Source organism: Salmo salar, chromosome 20 (genome assembly GCF_965601325.2).
Source record: "Salmo salar chromosome 20, fSalSal1, whole genome shotgun sequence".
NCBI lineage: Eukaryota > Metazoa > Chordata > Actinopteri > Salmoniformes > Salmonidae > Salmo > Salmo salar.
The window spans coordinates 33,380,823-33,404,212 of NC_138310.1; the positions used below are offsets into that span (position 1 = coordinate 33,380,823).

General features: G+C 44.3%; 1 pseudogene; it reads left to right on the top strand.

The window, feature by feature from the left end:
- LOC106580542 (thioredoxin reductase 2, mitochondrial-like) overlaps positions 1-11,904 on the top strand; it is a 40,522-nt pseudogene extending 28,618 nt beyond the window's left edge.
- The last annotated feature ends 11,486 nt before the right edge of the window (positions 11,905-23,390 follow it).

The window sequence follows — 23,390 nt, forward strand, 5'->3', positions numbered from 1 at the left end:
CACACCATAGACAGACACACACACACACACCATAGACACACACACACACACACACACACACACACACACCATAGACACACACACACACACACACCATAGACACACACACCACACACACACCATAGACACACACACACACACACACACCATAGACACACACACACACACACATAGCACACACACACACACACACACACACACACACACACACACACACACACACACACACACACACACCATAGACACACACACACCATAGACACACACACACACACACACCATAGACACACACACACACACACACCATAGACACACACACACACACACCATAGACACACACACACACACACCATAGACACACACACACACCATAGACACACACACACACCATAGACACACACACACACCATAGACACACACACACACCATACACACACACACACCATAGACACACACACACCATAGACAGACACACACACACACACCATAGACAGACACACACACACACACACCATAGACAGACACACACACACACACCATAGACACACACACACACACACACACCATAGACACACACACACACACCATAGACAGACACACACACACACACCATAGACAGACACACACACACACACCATAGACAGACACACACACCATAGACACACACACACACACACCATAGACACACACACACACACCATAGACACACACACACACACACCATAGACACACACACACACACACACCATAGACACACACACACACACCATAGACACACACACACACACACACACACACACACACACACACCATAGACACACACACACACACACACACACACACACACACACACACCATAGACACACACACACACACACACACCATAGACACACACACACACACACCATAGACACACACACACACCATAGACACACACACACACACACACACCATAGACACACACACACCATAGACACACACACACACACACACACACACACACACACACACACACACACACACACCATAGACAGACACACACACACACACACACCATAGACACACACACACACACACACCATAGACACACACACAGACACACACACACACACACACACACACACACACACACACACAGACACACACACACACACACACACCATAGACAGACACACACACAGTACACGCCATAGACACACACACACACACAGTACACGCCATAGACACACACAGTACACGCCATAGACACACACACACACACACAGTACACGCCATAGACACACACACACACACACACACACACAGTACACACCATAGACACACACACACACACACACACACAGTACACGCCATAGACACACACACACAGTACACGCCATAGACACACACACACACACACAGTACACGCCATAGACACACACACACACACACACACACACACACACACACACAGTACACGCCATAGACACACACACACACACACAGTACACGCCATAGACACACACACACACACACAGTACACGCCATAGACACACACACACACACACACACAGTACACGCCATAGACACACACACACACACACACACACACACACCATAGACACACACACACCATAGACACACACACACCATAGACACACACACACCATAGACACACACACACCATAGACACACACACACACACCATAGACACACACACACACACCATAGACACACACACACACACACACCATAGACACACACACACACACACACCATAGACACACACACACCATAGACACACACACACACCATAGACACACACACACACCATAGACACACACACACCATAGACACACACACACACACACACCATAGACAGACACACACACACACACACCATAGACAGACACACACACACACACCATAGACACACACACACACACCATAGACACACACACACACACACACACACACACACACACACACACACACACACACACACACACACACACACCATAGACACACACACACACACACACCATAGACACACACACACACACACACACCATAGACACACACACACACACACACCATAGACACACACACACACACACACCATAGACACACACACACACACACACACACACACACACACACACACACCATAGACACACACACACCATAGACACACACACACCATAGACACACACACACACACACCATAGACACACACACACACACACCATAGACACACACACACACACACACACACACACACACACACACACACACACACACCATAGACACACACACACACACCATAGACACACACACACACACCATAGACACACACACACACACACACACCATACACACACACACACACCATAGACACACACACACACACACCATAGAGACACACACACACCATAGACACACACACACACCATAGACACACACACACATAGACACACACACACACACACACACACACACACCATAGACAGACACACACACACACACCATAGACAGACACACACACACACCATAGACACACACACACACACACCATAGACACACACACAGACACACACACACACACACACACACAGACACACACACACACACACACACCATAGACAGACACACACACACACACACACCATAGACAGACACACACACAGTACACGCCATAGACACACACACACACACACAGTACACGCCATAGACACACACAGTACACGCCATAGACACACACACACACACACAGTACACGCCATAGACACACACACACACACACACACACACACACACAGTACACACCATAGACACACACACACACACACACCATAGACACACACACACACACCATAGACACACACACACACACCATAGACACACACACACACACCATAGACACACACACACACACCATAGACACACACACACACACCATAGACACACACACACACACCATAGCACACACACACACACACACACACACACACACACACACACACACACACACACACACACACACCATAGACACACACACACACACACACACCATAGACACACACACACCATATAGACACACACACACCATACACACACACACACACACACCATAGAGACACACACACACACACACACACACACACACACACACACACCATAGACAGACACACACACACACACACACACACCATAGACAGACACACACACACACACACACCATAGACAGACACACACACACACACACCATAGACACACACACAGACACACACACACCATAGACACACACACAGACACACACACACACACACACACAGACACACACACACACACACACACCATAGACAGACACACACACAGTACACGCCATAGACACACACACACACACAGTACACGCCATAGACACACACAGTACACGCCATAGACACACACACACACACACAGTACACGCCATAGACACACACACACACACACACACACACACACACACACACACACACACACACACACACACACACACACACACACAGTACACGCCATAGACACACACACACACACACACACACACACAGTACACGCCATAGACACACACACACACACAGTACACGCCATAGCACACACACACACACACACACACACACACACACACACACACAGTACACGCCATAGACACACACACACACACACACACACACACACAGTACACGCCATAGACACACACACACACACACACACAGTACACGCCATAGACACACACACACACACAGTACACGCCATAGACACACACACACACACACACACACACACACACACACACAGTACACGCCATAGACACACACACACACACACACACACACACACACACACACACACACACACACACACACACACACAGTACACGCCATAGACACACACACACACACACACACACACACACACAGTACACGCCATAGACACACACACACAGTACACGCCATAGACACACACACACACAGAGTACACGCCATAGACACACACACAGAGTACACCTCATAGACACACACACACACACACAGTACACGCCATAGACACACACACACACACACACACACACACAGTACACACCATAGACACACACACACACACACACACACAGTACACGCCATAGACACACACACACAGTACACGCCATAGACACACACACACACACACAGTACACGCCATAGACACACACACACACACACACACACACACACACACACAGTACACGCCATAGACACACACACACACACACACACACAGTACACGCCATAGACACACACACACACACACACACAGTACACGCCATAGACACACACACACACACACACAGTACACGCCATAGACACACACACACACACACACACACAGTACACGCCATAGACACACACACACACACACACACAGTACACGCCATAGACACACACACACACACACACACACAGTACAGGCCATAGACACACACACACACACACAGTACACGCCATAGACACACACACACACACACACAGTACACGCCATAGACACACACACACACACACACACACACCACACACACACACAGTACACGCCATAGACACACACACACACACACACACACACACACACACACACACACACACAGTACACGCCATAGACACACACACACAGTACACGCCATAGACACACACACACAGTACACGCCATAGACACACACACACACACAGTACACGCCATAGACACACACACACACAGAGTACACGCCATAGACACACACACAGAGTACACGCCATAGACACACACACACACACACACACACACAGTACACGCCATAGACACACACACACACACACACACACAGTACACGCCATAGACACACACACACACACACAGTACACACCATAGACACACACACACACACACACAGTACATGCCATAGACACACACAGTACACGCCATAGACACACACACACACACACAGTACACGCCATAGACACACACACACACACACACACACAGTACACGCCATATACACACACACAAAGTACACGCGCCACGCCACACACAGTACACGCGCCATGCCACACACAGTACACACGCCACACAGTAGACACGCCACATCACACACACAGTAGACACGCCACATCACACACACAGATAATAGACACGCCACACAGTAGACATGCCACACCCCACACACGCCATAGGCGCACACACATACAGTGGCATGCAAAATTATTCACCCACCTTGGCATTTTTCCTATTTTGTTGCCTTATAACCTGGAATTAAAATGGATTTCTGTGAGGTTTGTGTCACTTGATTTACACAACATGACTACCACTTTGAAGATGCAAAATCTTTTTTATTGTGAAACAAACAAGAAATAATTTTTAAAAAAGAGAACCTGAGCGTGCATAACTATTCACCCCCCCAAAGCCAATACTTTGTAGAGCCTCCTTTTGCAGCAATTACAGCTGTGCAAGTCTCTTGGGTTATGTCTCTATAAGCTAGGCACATCTAGCCACTGGGATTTTTGCCCATTCTTCAAGGCAAAACTGCTCCAGCTTCTTCAAGTTGGATGGGTTCCGCTGGTATACAGCAATATTTAAGTCATACCACAGATTATCATTTGGATTGAGGTCTGGGCTTTGACTAGGCCATTACAAGACATTTAACTGTTTCCCCTTAAACCACTCGAGTGTTGCTTTAGCAGTATGGTTAAGGTCATTGTCCTGCTGGAAGGTGAACCTCCATCCCAGTCTCAAATCTCTGGAAGACTGAAACAGGTTTCCCTCAAGAATTTCCCTGTATTTAGATCCATCGTTCCTTCAATTCTGACCAGTTTCCCAGTCCCTGCAGATGGAAAAACCTCCCCATGATGGTGTTCTTGGGGCAATGAGAGGTGTTGGGTTTGCTCCAGACATAGTGCATTCCTTGATGGGCAAAAAGCTCAATTTTAGTCTCATCTGACCAGAGTACCTTTTTCCATATGTTTGGGGAGTATCCCACATGCCTTTTGGCGAGCACCAAACGTGTTTGCTTATTTTTTTCTGTAAGCAATGGCTTTCTTCTGGCCACTCTTCCGTAAAGCCCAGCTCTGTGGAGTGTATGGCTTAAAGTGGTCCTATGGACAGATACTCCAATCTCCGCTGTGGAGCTTTGCGGCTCCTTCAGGGTTATCTTTGATCTCTTTGTTGCCTTTCTGATTAATGCCCTTCTTGCCTGGTCCGGGAGTTTTGGTGGGTGGCCCTCTCTTGGCAGGTTTGTTGTTTTTTTAATAATGGAATTAATGGTGCTCCGTGGTATGTTCAATGTTTCTGATATTTTTTTATAACCCAACCCTGATCTGTACTTCTCCACAACTTTGTCCCTGACCTGTTTGGAGAGCTCCTTGGTCTTCATGGTGCCGCTTGCTTAGTGGTGTTGCAGACTCTGGGGCCTTTCAGAACAGGTGTATATATACTGAGATCATGTGACACTTAGATTGCACACAGGTGGACTTTATTTAATTAATTATGTGACTTCTGAAGGTAATTGGTTGCACCAGATCTTATTTAGGGGCTTCATAGCAAAGGGGGTGAATACATATGCACACACCATTTTTCCATTTTTTTATTTATTTATTTCATTTTACCAATTTGGACTGTTTTGTGTATGTCCATTTCATGAAATCCAAATAAAAATCAATTTAAATTACAGGTTGTAATGCAACAAAATAGGAAAAACGCCAAGGGGGATGAATACTTTTGCAATGCACAGTACAGTACACGCCATAGACACACACGTTTGTTTTACTATCCTTGTGGGGACCAAAGAATTGATACATTTTTCCTTTTTCCCCAAACCCTAAACCTTAACTTTAATTGTAACCCTCACCTTAATCCCTAAGCCTAAAATAGCCTTTTTCATTGTGGGGACCGGCGAAATGTCCCGAATTGTTTGAATGTTCCTTGTTTTATTATCCTTGTGAGGACTTCTGGTCCCCACAAGAATAGTAAAATCTAAAACACACACACACACCCCATAGGCACACACACACTACTCCCATGATTTCCCCCCATCTCTCCACAGCTTGTCTGTATGAGACCTTTGAAGTGTTTGTTTTCAGTTTCTGTGGAGTGTGATTTTAATGCCTAGAAGTTGTTTTCCCTGGATTATGCAGCCTGGTCTGAATCATATGGTTTTAATGGTACACACTGCACGTCTGCACCCTTTTCCAAATGTTAATTCCAAAACTATTCATAATGACAGACAGACATGCTTAAATGCCCATTGTTTGGGTTCTTTTTGTGGTCTTTTGTAGCTTTGCTCTGTGACCATTTTATTGTGCTTATTGTAGATGTTGGAAGATACAGTAGGCGATGTGACAGGCCTGCAGTATGGCTCTGCCTATTTATCCTGCTATAACTTTGTTTGTTGTATCTAGGGTTGCAAATGGTTGGAAACTTTTTGGAAATGTTCCATGGGAAGTTAAGCCAGGAAATTGGGGGAATTTTGCTTAAATTCATAAAAAAAGTTAGCATATAACAGTGAACCTTTTTTGTGGGATACACAAGGCAATTCTAGGTCTTGTGGCATATTTTGGTTAAACTATCCCCAATTCAATGGAATTGCAACCCTCTGTATACACAGTGCATTCTTCCATCACATGTGCAGTGAACTCTTCCATCACATGTACAGCTGATTCTCAAGATCTTGCACACTATTGAGATGCTATTGAGCCCACACTACTACACTGTCTGAGCCAAGGACTACATGCTTTCTGATAAGTTTTGATTACAATACTGGGTGGGTTGAATATATTTTTATGACATACAAAAACTAACTGATACATACACATTCAAAGTGTGTTTAAATCATTTCTAAATTAACTATTTCTGCTAGTTAGTTTTTGCTACCATGTGTGTTCTAGATTGCTTGAGCCTGCTAACTGAGGAGTGTTAATTCACCTGTTTCCATATGTTTAATTTTAAAACATGTATCTTTCAAAGGAGTTGTTTAATCTTAACTACTTAACTATTTATCTGTACATGGAATTGTATTTATGACTCTTTTTTTTTTCTTTCTAATCTTTACAGGAAAATGCCACGGGCACTATCAGATGTGTGGAGACATTTCACTGCAGCTAATGTAGAAGGAAATGCTGTATACATTTTGTAAATACTGTGCCAAATCATATGTGAAGAATGCAGCAAAGATGCAGAATCATCTGGCCAAGTGCATAAAGTTCCCTCAGTGCTCACAACAAGCAACTTCAGACAAAAGTCCCTCTACTTCTATTCGAGGTGAATATTATGAATCCGACACCTTATCGATAGCAACAGCTCATGGTCGTCCTGGAATCAAAGTTTTTTGGAGGAATGTAGTCAGAAATGCTGATGAATGTCTTGCTCGAGCTGTGTATGCAACTGGTTCACCTCTGATGCTCACAGGCAATGTGTATTGGAAGAGATTTCTGAATTTTCTTCACCCAGCATACACCGCTCCAACCAGACATGCTTTATCTAGTTATTTGCTGGATGAAGAGTTCAACAGAGTTCAAGTGAAGGTGAAGCAAATCATAGAGAAAGCAGACTGTGTTGCAATCATCTCTGATGGATGGTCGAATGTTCGTGGGCAAGGAATAATTAACTATATCATCTCCACCCCTCAACCAGTATTCTACAAGAGCACAGACACACCTGTCTCTACATTGCAGATGAGCTGAAGGCAGTCATCAATGACCTTGGACCACAGAAGGTATTTGCACTGGTGACAGAACATGCTGCGAACATGAAGGCTGCTTGGTCTAAATGGAGGAGTCCTACCCTCACATCACACCCATTGGCTGTGCTGCTCATGCATTGAATCTGCTCAAGGACATCATGGCACTGAAAACAATTGATACTCTATAAGAGAGCCAGGAAATGGTTAGGTTTGTGAGGGGTCATCAAGTTATAGCAGCAATCTACCTCACCAAGCAAAGTGAGAAGAATAAGAGCACCACATTGAAGCTGCCCAGCAACACCTGTTGGGGTGGTGTTGTCATCATGTTTGACAGTCTCCTGGAGGGGAAGGAGTCTCTCCAAGAAATGGCCATATCACAGTCTGCCGATATGGACAGCCCCATCAAGAGGTTCATCCTGGATTATGTATTTTGGGAGAGAGTGGTAAGCAGCCTGAAACTCCTGAAACCTATTGCAGCAGCCATTGCACGGATTGAGGGAGACAATGCCATCCTGTCTGATGTTCAGACTCTGCTTGCAGATGTAAGAGAAGAAATCCGTACTGCCCTGCCCACTTCACTGTTGCTCCAAGCAGAGGAAACTGCAGTTCTGAAATACATCAAAAAGCGTGAAGACTTCTGCCTGAAGCCCATACACGCCACAGCGTACATGTTGGACCCCAAGTATGCTGGTAAGAGCATCCTGTCTGGTGCAGAGATCAACAAGGCCTATGGTGTCATCACTACCGTGTCTCGCCACCTTGGCCTGGATGAGGACAAGGTTCTTGGCAGTCTGGCGAAGTACACTTCCAAGCAAGGGCTTTGGGATGGAGATGCAATATGGCAGTCGTGCCAACATGTCTCATCAGTCACCTGGTGGAAGGGACTTTGTGGATCTGAGGCTCTTTCCCCTGTTGACTCCCTCATCCTCCAAATCCCACCAACATCAGCCACCTCGGAGCGCAACTGGTCCTTGTTTGGGTACACACACACCAAAGCATGCAACAGGCTGACCAATACAAGGGTTGAAAAATTGGTGGCCATCCGGGCAAATTTGAGGCTTTTTGTGCCTGGCAACGAGCCATCCTCAACAAGGTTGGAAAGTGACAATGAAGATGAGGCCTCAGAGTCTGATGTTCAAGAGGTGGACATTGAGGGGGTCCAGGGAGAAGACATGGAACCCTGAGAGGAAGACAGTCTAGAAACTAAAGCTTTGGTTATCATTTTACAGATGTATGTTGAAAATGTTTTTGGCAGATGTGATGGATCATTGGGGATCATTCAATATCCCCATTTGTTGTTCAGTGAAATCATCCCATGTGAAGAGTCAACTCATTTGAAGTTCAATTTGTAACTAAATTGTTTTTTTTATTTCTATTGGAAGGATTTAATAATTTGCAATTGTCTACTTATGATAAGGTGAAAGGTTTGTGTTTGTTTGTCTCCATATGATATGGTAAATATATCCAATACAAAAGACATCTACATTTTAAATGGTATTAATATTTATTTGCATATTTCCGTTAGTTCCCATATATTCCCATTAATTCCCATGGAACGTTTCCACCTCTGAATATTCCCACAAATGTCCAACCCTAGTTGTATCTCTGTCTGTCAGGCTGCCACCCCACTGGAGCACTGCTGTGTGGGGCTGTCTATCCTGATAGAACATAATGTAACAAGACTTTGTGTGCTCGCTGATCGATTGTGTCTGTAGGTTGCCACCACAGTGTTCACCCCTCTAGTGTATGGCTGTGTGGGCCTGTCAGAGGAGGAGGCTGAGTGCAGACATCCATCCATCCAGGACTCCATGGAAGTACAGTACACCTAATCCTAAACCACTAACATGGTAGCTGCTATTCTAACTTGGCCCATTTGAAGTGTTTTGGGTTTGAAGAAGATTTGAGAAAATGGTGGTTTGTTGGGGAAGCTTTCAGTTCTTACAGGATTGTGAATGCAGGTGTTCCTCTGTTTACTACTTTATGCAAAGTCATGTGTGTTTCGCTCTGTGTGTGTGCAGTGTGCCAGCTGCTAACACTTGCACCCAGAGAGCCCCAGCTTGTTGTAGAGTGATGCGTAGCTCCTGTGTGTGATTGACAGGTGAGCAGAGGGCCTGATTGAGGTGTGTATCAGGTGCTGACAGGCGCTGTGTGATCTAAAGCACCGCAGCAGGAGAGGTGCACCATGGGTCCTGACAGCTGCCTGTGTGCATGGCCTGGCCTGCGACTTGTCGGCATGCTCACTGGCTCAATATAAAACACAGCATGAAACCAGGATCTCAAATGTACATTTTTTAAACAAGCAAAGTGTTGTGAAAGCATAGTATTGTAATACCAGGTTCTAGTGAACGATCTAAGATGTAGGGCCTACCTTCTAACACAAGCAACTATTGTAAAATTCTTCTATGGACACAAACTCTGGTTTCACTTCGGGACTTCAATGACCTGCTTATTCCCTCCTGTTTTCAGGAATTTTCCACCAGGATTCCTGGAGATCTGGATAATCTGTGAATTTTGGGAAAGTTATGTGAATGTTGCTGCCTTACCTCAGATCATCCATACTGGGTAGCATATAGTGTAGTTGAATAGCCTTATTTTGCCTCTGGACTGTAGCCTGGAGGTTTGGGGTGGGGGGTGTGTAACGGCGTTTCTTTCCCTGCCTGTGGTGTTGTTTGAGTGGGATGGAGACCAGAGGATTCTGGGCCTGCACTTCACCGGTTCAAATGCTGGAGAGGTCACTCAGGGCTTCGCTATGGGCTTCCAGTAAGTCAGATAGGCACTCAGAATAGACGATAGTGCAAATTAAGAAACTGCTAAAGTGCTTTTTAAAACATATTGAGTTTAATGTAAATTACTTAAACTAACATATGTTGGATCTGTAGATTAATAATCTACACAAAATGAATGGACATTAGATGTCATGTAAATTGTAGACACTAAATAAACGTGACTATATAGGTGACAAGGTGAGTCTTTATCATTACAGCAGCAGAGGGATACTAATAAGAGAAACTTAAAGATGGGAGAATGTGTGTTGCTGTCAGGACAGCTATATGAATGAGGTGTCTGTGTCTCTCTCCAGGTGTGTAGCCACCCTCACTCACCTGACAGAGACCGTAGGGATCCACCCCACCTGTGCCGAGGAGCTAACCAAAGTGAACGTCAGCAAGCCCTCAGGGCTGGACGCCACGGTTACCGGCTGCTGAGGTTAAGCACCCCTTCTCTCAACACACTTGAGCACACGGGAAGGAACCTCTTCATAGAGACGGAAAAGTGGCGTTGCTCTCCTAAATTCTACATAACGGTCCATGTAATCCTATAGCTGCTCTCTCGATCAGCCTAAAATGTCTCCCAGTTCATCGGCGTTTCAGGGACCGTGTTCATAGTCTCAGAGTAGGACTTCTGATCTAGGATCAGTTTTTCCTTCTAGGTACTATTGAATAACATTATATGGACAGGGGGACCTGATTCTAGATCAGCACTCCTACTATGAGACTCTTTATGAATACTAAGGCCCAGTTTCTCGTGCCTGACTGTGTCGTATCATTGCAGGGTCCTCCAGGTCATGGCTGTAATGCTATATGCAGGGAAAGCCAGATTTGTGTCAGGTTTGACTTGTGGCCTCATTAACCAGGCGATGGTTATCCAATTTAGCCCCATAATGTATGTACTCTCCTCTACTCCCTCTCTGAAAGCCATAAGGAGTTCTAGATCCAGGTTAGTGAAACGTCCAGCCACAAGCATCGTCCTTTAAATAAACAGGCTCATAAATCAGGATTAGGGCCCATTCCAGTTTGTTGAAACAGAACTGTATAAGAGAGAGAGAAAGCCGTGCAACTAATGTTTCTGAAATATATTCTGCAAATATTGTTGTTTCTCCGCCTGTGCTTCCTGTCCATTAGTCTTGAGTGATACATGCGTTGCCCGGGCGACACTGATTGATGTTCTCATGGCCGTCGCCGCTGTGACACCACCCCGTTTCCCATGGACACACACAAACAGTTGGCGGGCCGACTGTCAGTCAGAGAGGTGTAGCGCTGGGCCCAGCCGGGGCCTGGCCAGTGCTGCTGCCCCTCTCTAGCACTCTGCCCCTCTCCCCTCCCCTCACCCTTCTCAACTCCAATGCACAAAGGAATACGGTGGGACTGCAATAACAGCCTCTGTCAGTCTGTGTGTGGGGATACCTTGGCCAGCAGTTTCTGGCAACCCAATCCCTCCCTCTATGGGAGCGATGGAGACTGAGGGAACTGCCTGGACTGGGCCACAGTAGTGGAGGTACCTAACACTACCTAATGGTGGCGGTATTGCCCTTTTTTCTCCCTTGCCGGTCAAGAAATGATAGGTTTGTGAAGTGTCTGTATGAAGAATAAGCCCTCATGCATTCAAGGTCCACATTTAAATTTTTATATCCATATTTAAGATATCTGTAATTGAATAAATGTGGAGGTCATGGAGACTTTTGTAGTGCCAACTGATAACATTGTGTATTTACACGGCTGGCAGTTCAGCTCGGAGTCATCACCCTACCCTCTCGAGAAGGCCATTTTGTTTATTTGCCTTAAATGGCATTATACTGTTTTTTTAATAGTCACATACATTCTGTCGTACTATTCAAGTCTTCAAACAATGTCAAGTACGTCTTTTTACATGAGTCCACTCTTCACCCAATCACCCTTTCCACTGGAAGCATAGAACTATGCAGTGCTGGACAAGTCATGCAGTTGAATTGAGTTGAGCAGAGTAGGGAGTGGTGGAGGTGAGGGGTCTAAGAGGGATCTGCCTGGCCTGATTAATGATCCTGACGAGGGGAGTGACAGCGCACAGCACGGGCGATGGAGGGAGAGATGGAGGAGAGAAGGGAGCAGCAGAGCTACCAGGTTTATATGGACCAGGGGTTGAGAGCGAGGGATGCAGCCAGGCCATGGGGAGAGGTAGCGGAGGGTATGGAGAAGGTGTCGAAGGAGGGGGGGATTCCTGTGTGCTCTGTTCAGGGACGGGGTGCTGACTGAAGGACCCTGACCCCCGCTCGGCAGCAACAGCTTGACTCTATCACCCACAGAACAGCACAAAGTTATCCCACATGCTCTTAGCTGCAAGGCTGGGGACATGCAAAACACTGACTAACTGTTGTATTTGTCATGGACAGATAAATAAGTAAAGGTCTCTGCTTAACGAGGCACTCGGTCTAGAGACTGCCTCTGATCCCAAGGCTACATACAGATAATGTATCGTACAGTATTGTCCGTCTACGTTGTTTTTTATTTCTGACTCCGTCTTGTTTTTTCTGCACAAATGCACCATTTTTTTTAGAAGTCAGAATCATATTTGTAGCTGAATTGTTTGTAATGTTTGCAATGTCTTTATTCATTGTTGTTGATATACAGACAGTGCCTTGGGTCTTGAATTGGACAACTGCGTCAGCCTTGCAGAACGTAGTGCTTAGTCGCTCACTGGGGTCAGGGTTAAACTTTCAGGTCGCCAGCTAATGATGACTTGCACTAAAACCCACAACTGGGGAGGGCATGTTTGATGACACCTGGCGACCAACTTTAGTTACTGTAAATAGAGTAGCCTAATTTACAATGAAGCTTCGTACTGCATTATTTATGTGTAAAGGAAGAAATAAAATATGAGATTGCACTGATGACTCCCATTAAAATAATGATGTCCTCTGTGTGTGTCCATGTGCGTGGGTGCCTTTGTCTGTGCCTGCGTCCATGTGTGTGCGTGTATTTTGTCTGGGAGTCGGTCTCGCTGGTTGTTAGGTCAGTGAGTAGCACGTAGGGGTGGTCACACTGACCTCTCCACAGCTCTGCTGACAGGCTCCTCTGCTATGCAGCCCTGTCACTCAACCCTCTGCATCAACAATGGCACAAATTCCTCTGTGTTTGTTTGGTTAAGGACAGGGCTCTCACAAACCCAGAAACTCCTTAGGATCCCCATACAGCTTCACCCCTGAACTGAGGCCCGTGTCAATCTGGAATCTGCCCCCAGACCACTAGCGATTAAAGTTAATTGAGTGGCTCAAGAATAGTGATATTGAACCCATTTTGCAACAGTGAAAGGGTTTGTGTTTTTATTTCCCTCAAAAATGGAGCAAACAGATTAAATCTAGCTTGTAAACACACTTAGCAGAACATGTCAAAATGCCGCTCAGGTATTTTCTGTCTTAATCCCGCCCATTGAAAGTTTACAGTCTTGACTGTGAGTCAACATTCACTGGGCCATTGTAACTTTAGTCCCTGAGCCCTTACAGCCAGCACAGGGAGAGCAGACACACACGCAAAGGGTACACAGCCCCACGGCCGGGGAGGCAGACATATCTGCCTTGTGTAAACATTCACGCAAGTGCTGGAAACAGAAAAGGTTGAACCAGACAAGGATTATCCCACATAAATTAATTGGGGCTGATTATGTCCGAGCTGTAGTGCTGCCAGTGTCTCCCTCTGAGCTGTCTGACAGTCTAAAATGCCTGGAGGGCTCAGTGATGGAGAGTGGTACCAGGAAGACTTAGAGAAGAAGTAGAAGGAGCCTCTAGTACTCATGGGTAGTCACGCTGAAAAACTCAAACCGGTCTGTAGCATTCTGCACTGTGCGGTCTGGTCTCCCAAGTTTGAGACCATTTAGCTTTAAGACTCCTAGAAGGAATTGTGGTAAGCTTAACGGTGACTGAAACAACAACTTGAACAATGACTTGTATGGTGATGAACAATGACTTGTATGAGTATGGTGATGAACTATGACTTGTATGAGTATGGTGATGAACAATGACTTGTATGAGTATGGTGATGGACTATGACTTGTATGAGTATGGTGATGAACTATGACTTGTATGAGTATGGTGATGAACTATGACTTGTATGAGTATGGTGATGAACTATGACTTGTATGAGTATGGTGATGAACTATGACTTGTATGAGTATGGTGATGAACTATGACTTGTATGAGTATGGTGATGAACTATGACTTGTATGAGTATGGTGATGAACTATGACTTGTATGAGTATGGTGATGAACTATGACTTGTATGAGTATGGTGATGAACTATGACTTGTATGAGTATGGTGATGAACTATGACTTGTATGAGTATGGTGATGAACAATGACTTGTATGAGTATGGTGATGAACTATGACTTGTATGAGTATGGTGATGAACTATGACTTGTATGAGTATGGTGATGAACTATGACTTGTATGAGTATGGTGATGAACTATGACTTGTATGAGTATGGTGATGAACTATGACTTGTATGAGTATGGTGATGAACTATGACTTGTATGAGTATGGTGATGAACTATGACTTGTATGAGTATGGTGATGAACTATGACTTGTATGAGTATGGTGATGAACTATGACTTGTATGAGTATGGTGATGAACAATGACTTGTATGAGTATGGTGATGAACTATGACTTGTATGAGTATGGTGATGAACTATGACTTGTATGAGTATGGTGATGAACTATGACTTGTATGAGTATGGTGATGAACTATGACTTGTATGAGTATGGTGATGAACTATGGCTTGTATGAGTATGGTGATGAACAATGACTTGTATGAGTATGGTGATGAACTATGACTTGTATGAGTATGGTGATGAACTATGGCTTGTATGAGTATGGTGATGAACTATGACTTGTATGAGTATGGTGATGAACTATGGCTTGTATGAGTATGGTGATGAACTATGGCTTGTATGAGTATGGTGATGAACTATGGCTTGTATGAGTATGGTGACGAACTAGAATGGAGCGCTTGCAATGTAACGAATGTCTTTTCCGGTAGCGTTACACAGGGGAGCTATTTGGTAGTCATAAAGATTATACATACATATATATATATATATATATATATATATATATATATATATATACTGTACCAGTCAAAGGTTTGAACACACCTACTCATTCAAGGGTTCTTCTTTATTGTTACTATTTGTTACATTGTTGAATAATAATGAAGACATCAAAACTATGAAATAGCACATGGAATCATGTAGTAACCAAAAAAGTGTTAACAAATCAAAATATTTTATATTTGAGATTCTTCAAAGTAGCCACCCTTTGCCTTGATGACAGCTTTGCACACGCTTGACATTCTCAACCAGCTTCATGTGGTAGTAACCTGGAATGCATTTTAATTAACAGGTGTGTCTTGTTAACCTGTTTAGGATAGGGGGCAGTATTTTCACGGCCGGATAAAAAACGTACCCGATTTAATCTGGTTATTACTCCTGCCCAGAAACTAGAATATGCATATAATTGTTTGATTTGGATAGAAAACTCAAAAGTTTCTAAAACTGTTTGAATGGTGTCTGTGAGTATAACAGAACTCATATGGCAGGCCAAAACCTGAGAAGATTCCATACAGGAAGTGCCCTGTCTGACCATTTCTTGTCCTTCTATAGCCTCTTTATCGAAAATAGAGGATCTCTGCTGTAACGTGACATTTTCTAAGGCTCCCATAGTCTCTCAGAAGGCGCCAGAACGGGGAATGATGACTGCAGTCCCTGGGCGAAAAACAGTAGGGGTTTTGGAAAGTGGTCGTTCTGAGAACAATGACACGGGTGTGCGCGTGCATGTGAAGACTCCATTTTCTATTTTCAGTGTTTGAACGAAAACAAGGTCTCCCGGTCGGAATATTATCGCTATTTTACGAGAAAAATCGCATAAAAATTGATTTTAAACAGCGTTTGACATGCTTCGAAGTACGGTAATGGAATATTTTGAATTTTTTTGTCACGATATGCGCCGGCGCGTCACCCTTCGGATAGTGTCTTGAACGCAAGAACAAAACGCAGCTATTTGGATATAACTATGGATTATTTGGAACCAAAACAACATTGGGTGTTGAAGTAGAAGTCCTGGGAGTGCATTCTGACGAAGAACAGCAAAGGTAATCCAATTTTTCTTAAAGTAAATCTGAGTTTGGTGAGTGCCAAACTTGGTGGGTGTCAAAATAGCTAGCCATGATGGCTGGGCTATCTGCTCAGAATATTGCAAAATGTGCTTTCACCGAAAAGCTATTTTAAAATCGGACATAGCGATTGCATAAAGGAGTTCTGTATCTATAATTCTTTAAATAATTGTTGTTTTTTGTGAACGTTTATCGTGAGTAATTTAGTAAATTCACCGGAAGTTTCGGTGGGTATGCTAGTTCTGAACGTCACATGCTAATGTAAAAAGCTGGTTTTTGATATAAATATGAACTTGATTGAACAAAACATGCATGTATTGTATAACATAATGTCCTAGGAGTATCATCTGATGAAGATCATCAAAGGTTAGTGCTGCATTTAGCTGTGGTTTTGGTTTTTGTGACATTATATGCTAGCTTGAAAAATGGGTGTGTGATTATTTCTGGTTGGGTACTCTCCTGACATAATCTAATCGGACAATGTGGTTAGATAAAGGAGAGTCTTGTCTTTTAAAATGGTGTAAAATAGTAATATGTTTGAAAAATGGAAGTTTTGGGATTTTTGAGGTGTTTGTAATTCGCGCCACGCTCTATCATTGGATATAGGTGAGGCGTTCGTCTAGCGGAACATCTAGATGTAAGAGTTAAGTTAATTTGAGGAATTTTTTCAGCCAATCAGTTGTGTTGTGACAAGGTAAGGTTGGTACACATAAGATGGCCCTATTTGGTAAAATACCAAGTCCATATTATGGCAAGAACAGCTCAAATAAGCAAAGAGAAATGACAGTCCATCAATACTTGAAGACATGGTCAGTCAATCCAGAAAATATAAAGAACTTTGAAAGTTTCTTCAAGTGCAGTTGCAAAAACCATCAAGTGCTATGATGAAACTGGCTCTCATGAGGACTGCCACAGGAAAGGAAGACCCAGAGTTACCTATGCTGCAGAGGATAAGTTCATTGGAGTTACCAGCTTCAGAAATTGCAGCCCAAGTAAATGCTTCACAGAGTTCAAGTAACAGACATATCTCAACATCAATTGTTCAGAGGAGACTGCGTTAATCAGGCCTTCATGGTCGAATTACTGCAAAGAAACCACTACTAAAGGACACCAATAAGAAGAAGAGACTTGCTTGGGCCAAGAAACATAAGCAATGGACATTAGACCGGTGGAAATCTGCCCTTTGGTCTGATGAGTCCAAATTTGAGATTTTTGGTTTCAACCGGTGTGTCTTTGTGAGACGCAGAGTAGGTGAACGGATGATCTCCGCATGTGTGGTTCCCACCGTGAAGCATGGAGGAGGAGGTGTGATGGTGTGGGGGTGCTTTGCTGGTGACACTGTGATTTATTTCGAATTCAAGGCACACTTAACCAGCATGGTTACCACAGCATTCTGCAGCGATACGCCATCCCATCTGGTTGTGCTTAGTGGGACTATCATTTGTTTTTCAACAGGACAATGACCCAAAACAACCCTTCAAGCTATGTAAGGGCTATTTGACCAAGAAGGAGAGTGATGGAGTGCTGCATCAGATGACCTGGCCTCCACAATCACCTGACCTCAACCCAATTGAGATTGTTTGGAATGAGTTGGACCGCAGAGTGAAGGAAAAACAGCCAACAAGTGCTCAGCATATGTGGAAACTCTTTCAAGACTGTTGGAAAAGCATTCCAGGGGAAGCTGGTTGAGAGAATGCCAAGAGTGTGCAAAGCTGTCATCAAGGCAAAGGGAATCTAAAATATATTTTGATTTGTTTAATACTTTTTTGGTTACTACATGATTCCATGTGTTATTTCATAGTTTTGATGTCTTCACTATTATTCTACAATGTAGAAAATAGTCAAAATAAAGAAAAACCCTTGAATGAGTAGTTGTGCCCAAACTTTTGACTGGTACTGTGTATATATCATGATGGCGGTGATCTCTGTAGGTTCTTCAAGGCCAAGGTTATCAACGGCTGACAGTTTTTAATAAAGTTTGTGACTTAGTCAGCAGTTTCACCACTCCCTGGCTTGAATCTCAACGCTGTCTGTCTCAACCATTCACAACAACTGACCCGCTGTATTCCTACATTGAGTTACAGTAGGAGGGATTTGCACTCTTTTTGGCAACTGTTATAGTTCTCAATAGAAGGTTAATCCACAAGTCACCCCTCTTTCACCCTGAACCACAGACACCTGTTACAGCCAGATAAAGACATGACTTATAACTGACTCTGAGGTGGAGGGGAAACTGAGTTTGACAGAACACACTGGGGTCCTGTCCTGATGGTAGTTCTGCTCTGCTCTGCTCCTCAGTAGAGGTGAAGGGCTGTGAAATGGGCTTATCAACCTCAGATAAGGACAGATACACTCTGGAATGGAACTTTATTAATTACACATGGCTTCTAAAATACATTATCTCCTGAGGGGAAGTGGGATTTCTGACAGAGAGAGCGGTTTCTTTGTCTAAACCGGTTCACCCCACAGTCCAGCCACCACAATCCTTCATAGGCCACCAACGCCTCTGACCATTAGTAATAATAAGGGCGTATGACATAGCATTTTTTGCGGTTTTGACTTCAATAAAATAGAGTAATTATAATCACCTACCTCAACTATTAAATCATCTAGTCAGGACTGGCTACACCGGAAGATTCTTTATTACTTTGCCTTGATGAAGCGTGTTAATGAGTTGTCTGTGGATTTCACATGACAAAGGGACATTGTCGATAGTACAGGTAGGCTGTGTGTGTGTGTGTGCGTGTGTGTGTGTGTGCCAAACCCACAAATCAGCAGGATTGGCCTTTTACTTCAGCAGGTCTGCTCTGCTTCCTAACAAATAAACACCTGCACTGGTGTTTGGGGTTAAACAAGGCACGAGGCTAGCACACAATGTTGTGAGAGACAGACACTTGCATGCAAATAATTATTTGATATGTTCTAGAGTATTCTATCCCCATATTCATTTTTTAGGTGTGCTCTGTTTACTCAAATATAGCAATGACTAATTAAAATGGTATTATTAATCATTTGAAATGCTATAATACTGTATGGTTATTTTTGTGTATAGCCTCTATGCCAAAATATTCATAGATGTATGTCAGCATTCATAGATACCTTAAAATCCCAAATAAGCATCCGGTTTATTAAAGCTCGTTTTAAGCTCCCCACTCAGTGAGGGAAAAGGGAAAGCAGCAGCAGTGTAAACGTCCATATTACAATTTCCTTCCAAATCTATCTCTTCTGCCTGTGTTTTCCCTGGGGCCCTGGTGTTATCAGTCTGACACAGCCATAAATCAAGGACTTATCTCCTCCCGCCATGACACTATTCCCCACTTTACAGCCAAAACATTAGCTGGAGAGTTAGCTTGGAGGAGGGGAGGGGATGATAGTTTGGCTGGCAGAACCAACAGATAGCATTTTCTCTCCTCTGACTGTCCTGTCGCTCCTGTCTATAGACAGAAAGAGACAGAGCTTCAGAGATTGTTATGCAACACTGACAGATTGCATGCTGGGATAACCCCGGGGTGCCTGTCGATGGCGGTCCTGATTTATGCCCTCTTTCCTGTTTAGCCAGCTCAAGCTGTCTGTCTGTCTGTGTGTGGTGAGACCGCCCACTGGCATATTAAAACTGCACACACACACACACACACAATGCCATGCACTGGTTAGTTTCTGTTCTGGTGTTCCCCGGTACTCTTTTATCTCTGGCATTTTGTTTGTCGCAATGATCTGATGAGATATGGCTGGCATGGCATGTCTTGGCTGTATGTACGTGTGTGTGTGCACGTGTGTGTGTAACAGTCCCTATAAATAAAGCTGTTGTGTTTACCTCGGTAGTCCCGAAAAGACTCCCTTCCACTGTTTTAGCATGACACTTCTATAAAAGGGATGTCAGTGTCACGGCCGGGTGGCAAATCTCAGGATATAAGCACAATTGCACATAGGCCAGTGTACAAAAAAAAGAGCGTCTGCTAAATGACTAAAATGTAAAAAAAATGTTATATAACTACAGTAATTAGTGTATGTAATGTAACCCTTTGACCCTGTGTCATACACTATTACAAATGAGCCCAGTGCCAGAGTATAGGCAGGGTGATCATTATGTGGAGGACTGTACTATTGGCACAGCATCCTGTTGTGTTGAGCTTTCTCTCCTTGAGCCTTGCCACTGCAACTGAATGGGATGGGAAAGTCAAGAAGACTTGGATGTGAGTAAGGTAATCATCCTTTCCCTGCTGTGGCTGACTCTTACAGTAAGAGACCATGAGAACCAGCCAGGGCTGCACCATCTGCATCAGCAGGGGGAGTTTCACAAATCCCTGATAACAACATTAACTTCAGACATCGTGTGCTCCCCCTCTCAACGAGTTCAGGGGAGGATTGCTTAGGGGTGGTGGTGCTTATTGTGACAGTGTATCTTATGTTCTGTTATGCTCCCCCAGGGCAGGCTGAACAGGCCTGGGTCTTCATTAAAAGCGTGTTAGGTTGCCTTCCCCACGGCCCGGCCTCACCCGTCTCACCCTCCCTGGCCTGCGATCTCTCCGCTCACACCCTGAGCCCACAGCCCACCTCAGTACTGATGCCCAAAAAAACAGCAGGACCTGGGAGAACCCATGGATCACCTCCCATACACACGTAATATTTCTCTTTCACGCTACATTTTCTTACGAAACAAAACTCCATTAATGGCAATGCTTCAAATTGGCCAATTAACTCCCACTCGTTTTGGTGTTACAACTACCACTGTCACTCATACAGAGGTGTATGCAGGGTATGAGAACCTAAGTAATCCTTAAACATGATTAATCATTGGAATCACCAGGTCGTTGAATGCTAAACTTCAAACATTAGTCTCACAATATAAATTGTGGGAAGACTTTGGACAGTCGCCCATTGGCCAAAATCCTGGTAAAGTCTGTCTCTGCCCTGCCCTAGTTGGTTTGTTTGACTTCAGACTTGACCACATCCACTGGATACATGATGAACAATATCCTCAAATGTACATGAGTTATTATTCCTCTGAGTGCAATGAAAGGTAGTGACTTATAGTGCAAGTGTTTAAGGAAGTAGACTGTAGATAAGTGGAGACTGGTGGGAGGAGCTATGGGAGGACGGGCTCATTGTAATGACTGGAAAATAATTAATGGAACGGTATCAAACATATGGAAACAACTTTTCACTCCATTCCATCTATTCAACTCCAGCCTTTACAATGAGCTCATCCTCCTATAGCTCCTCCCACCAGCCTCCACTGCTCTATGTGGTCCAATAACTTAACACACCACAGCACTCTCTGCATTATCCTAATATCTCTACTCCTATTCTTTAGGTATTTCCATTACTGACAACATGATACACCTAACAAAAAGGAGACTTCTCAAGGTTTAGCTGGATATAAAGATGAACTAATTGAGGTTATCAGGCATTCACTGGTAGTTGTAATGGACAGCTTATGCTGTGGTGGCTGTTGAAAAGCCTTGCTAGTTCCCACAGCCATGCAGACGTAGCCCTGGCTGGCTGCAGTTCTGTGAGAGTCTGCTCCACTGTCAGTAAGGGATCAGGACTGTCACTAAAGGCTCTGAACCAGAGGAAAGACAGCATAGTGCAGCATGGCAGAGACAGAGATGGAGACACTGCGCTGGGTTTTGCATTGAGCTGCATTATCCAAAACAAAATACTGTGGTATAGCTCAATTGTCTGGTTCTTGGGTCAGACAGTATTATTTGAGGGGTTTTGTCCCTCTTCAGGACATTGCTCTCCCCTCTGTTTTGAGACGAGAATGAGGCA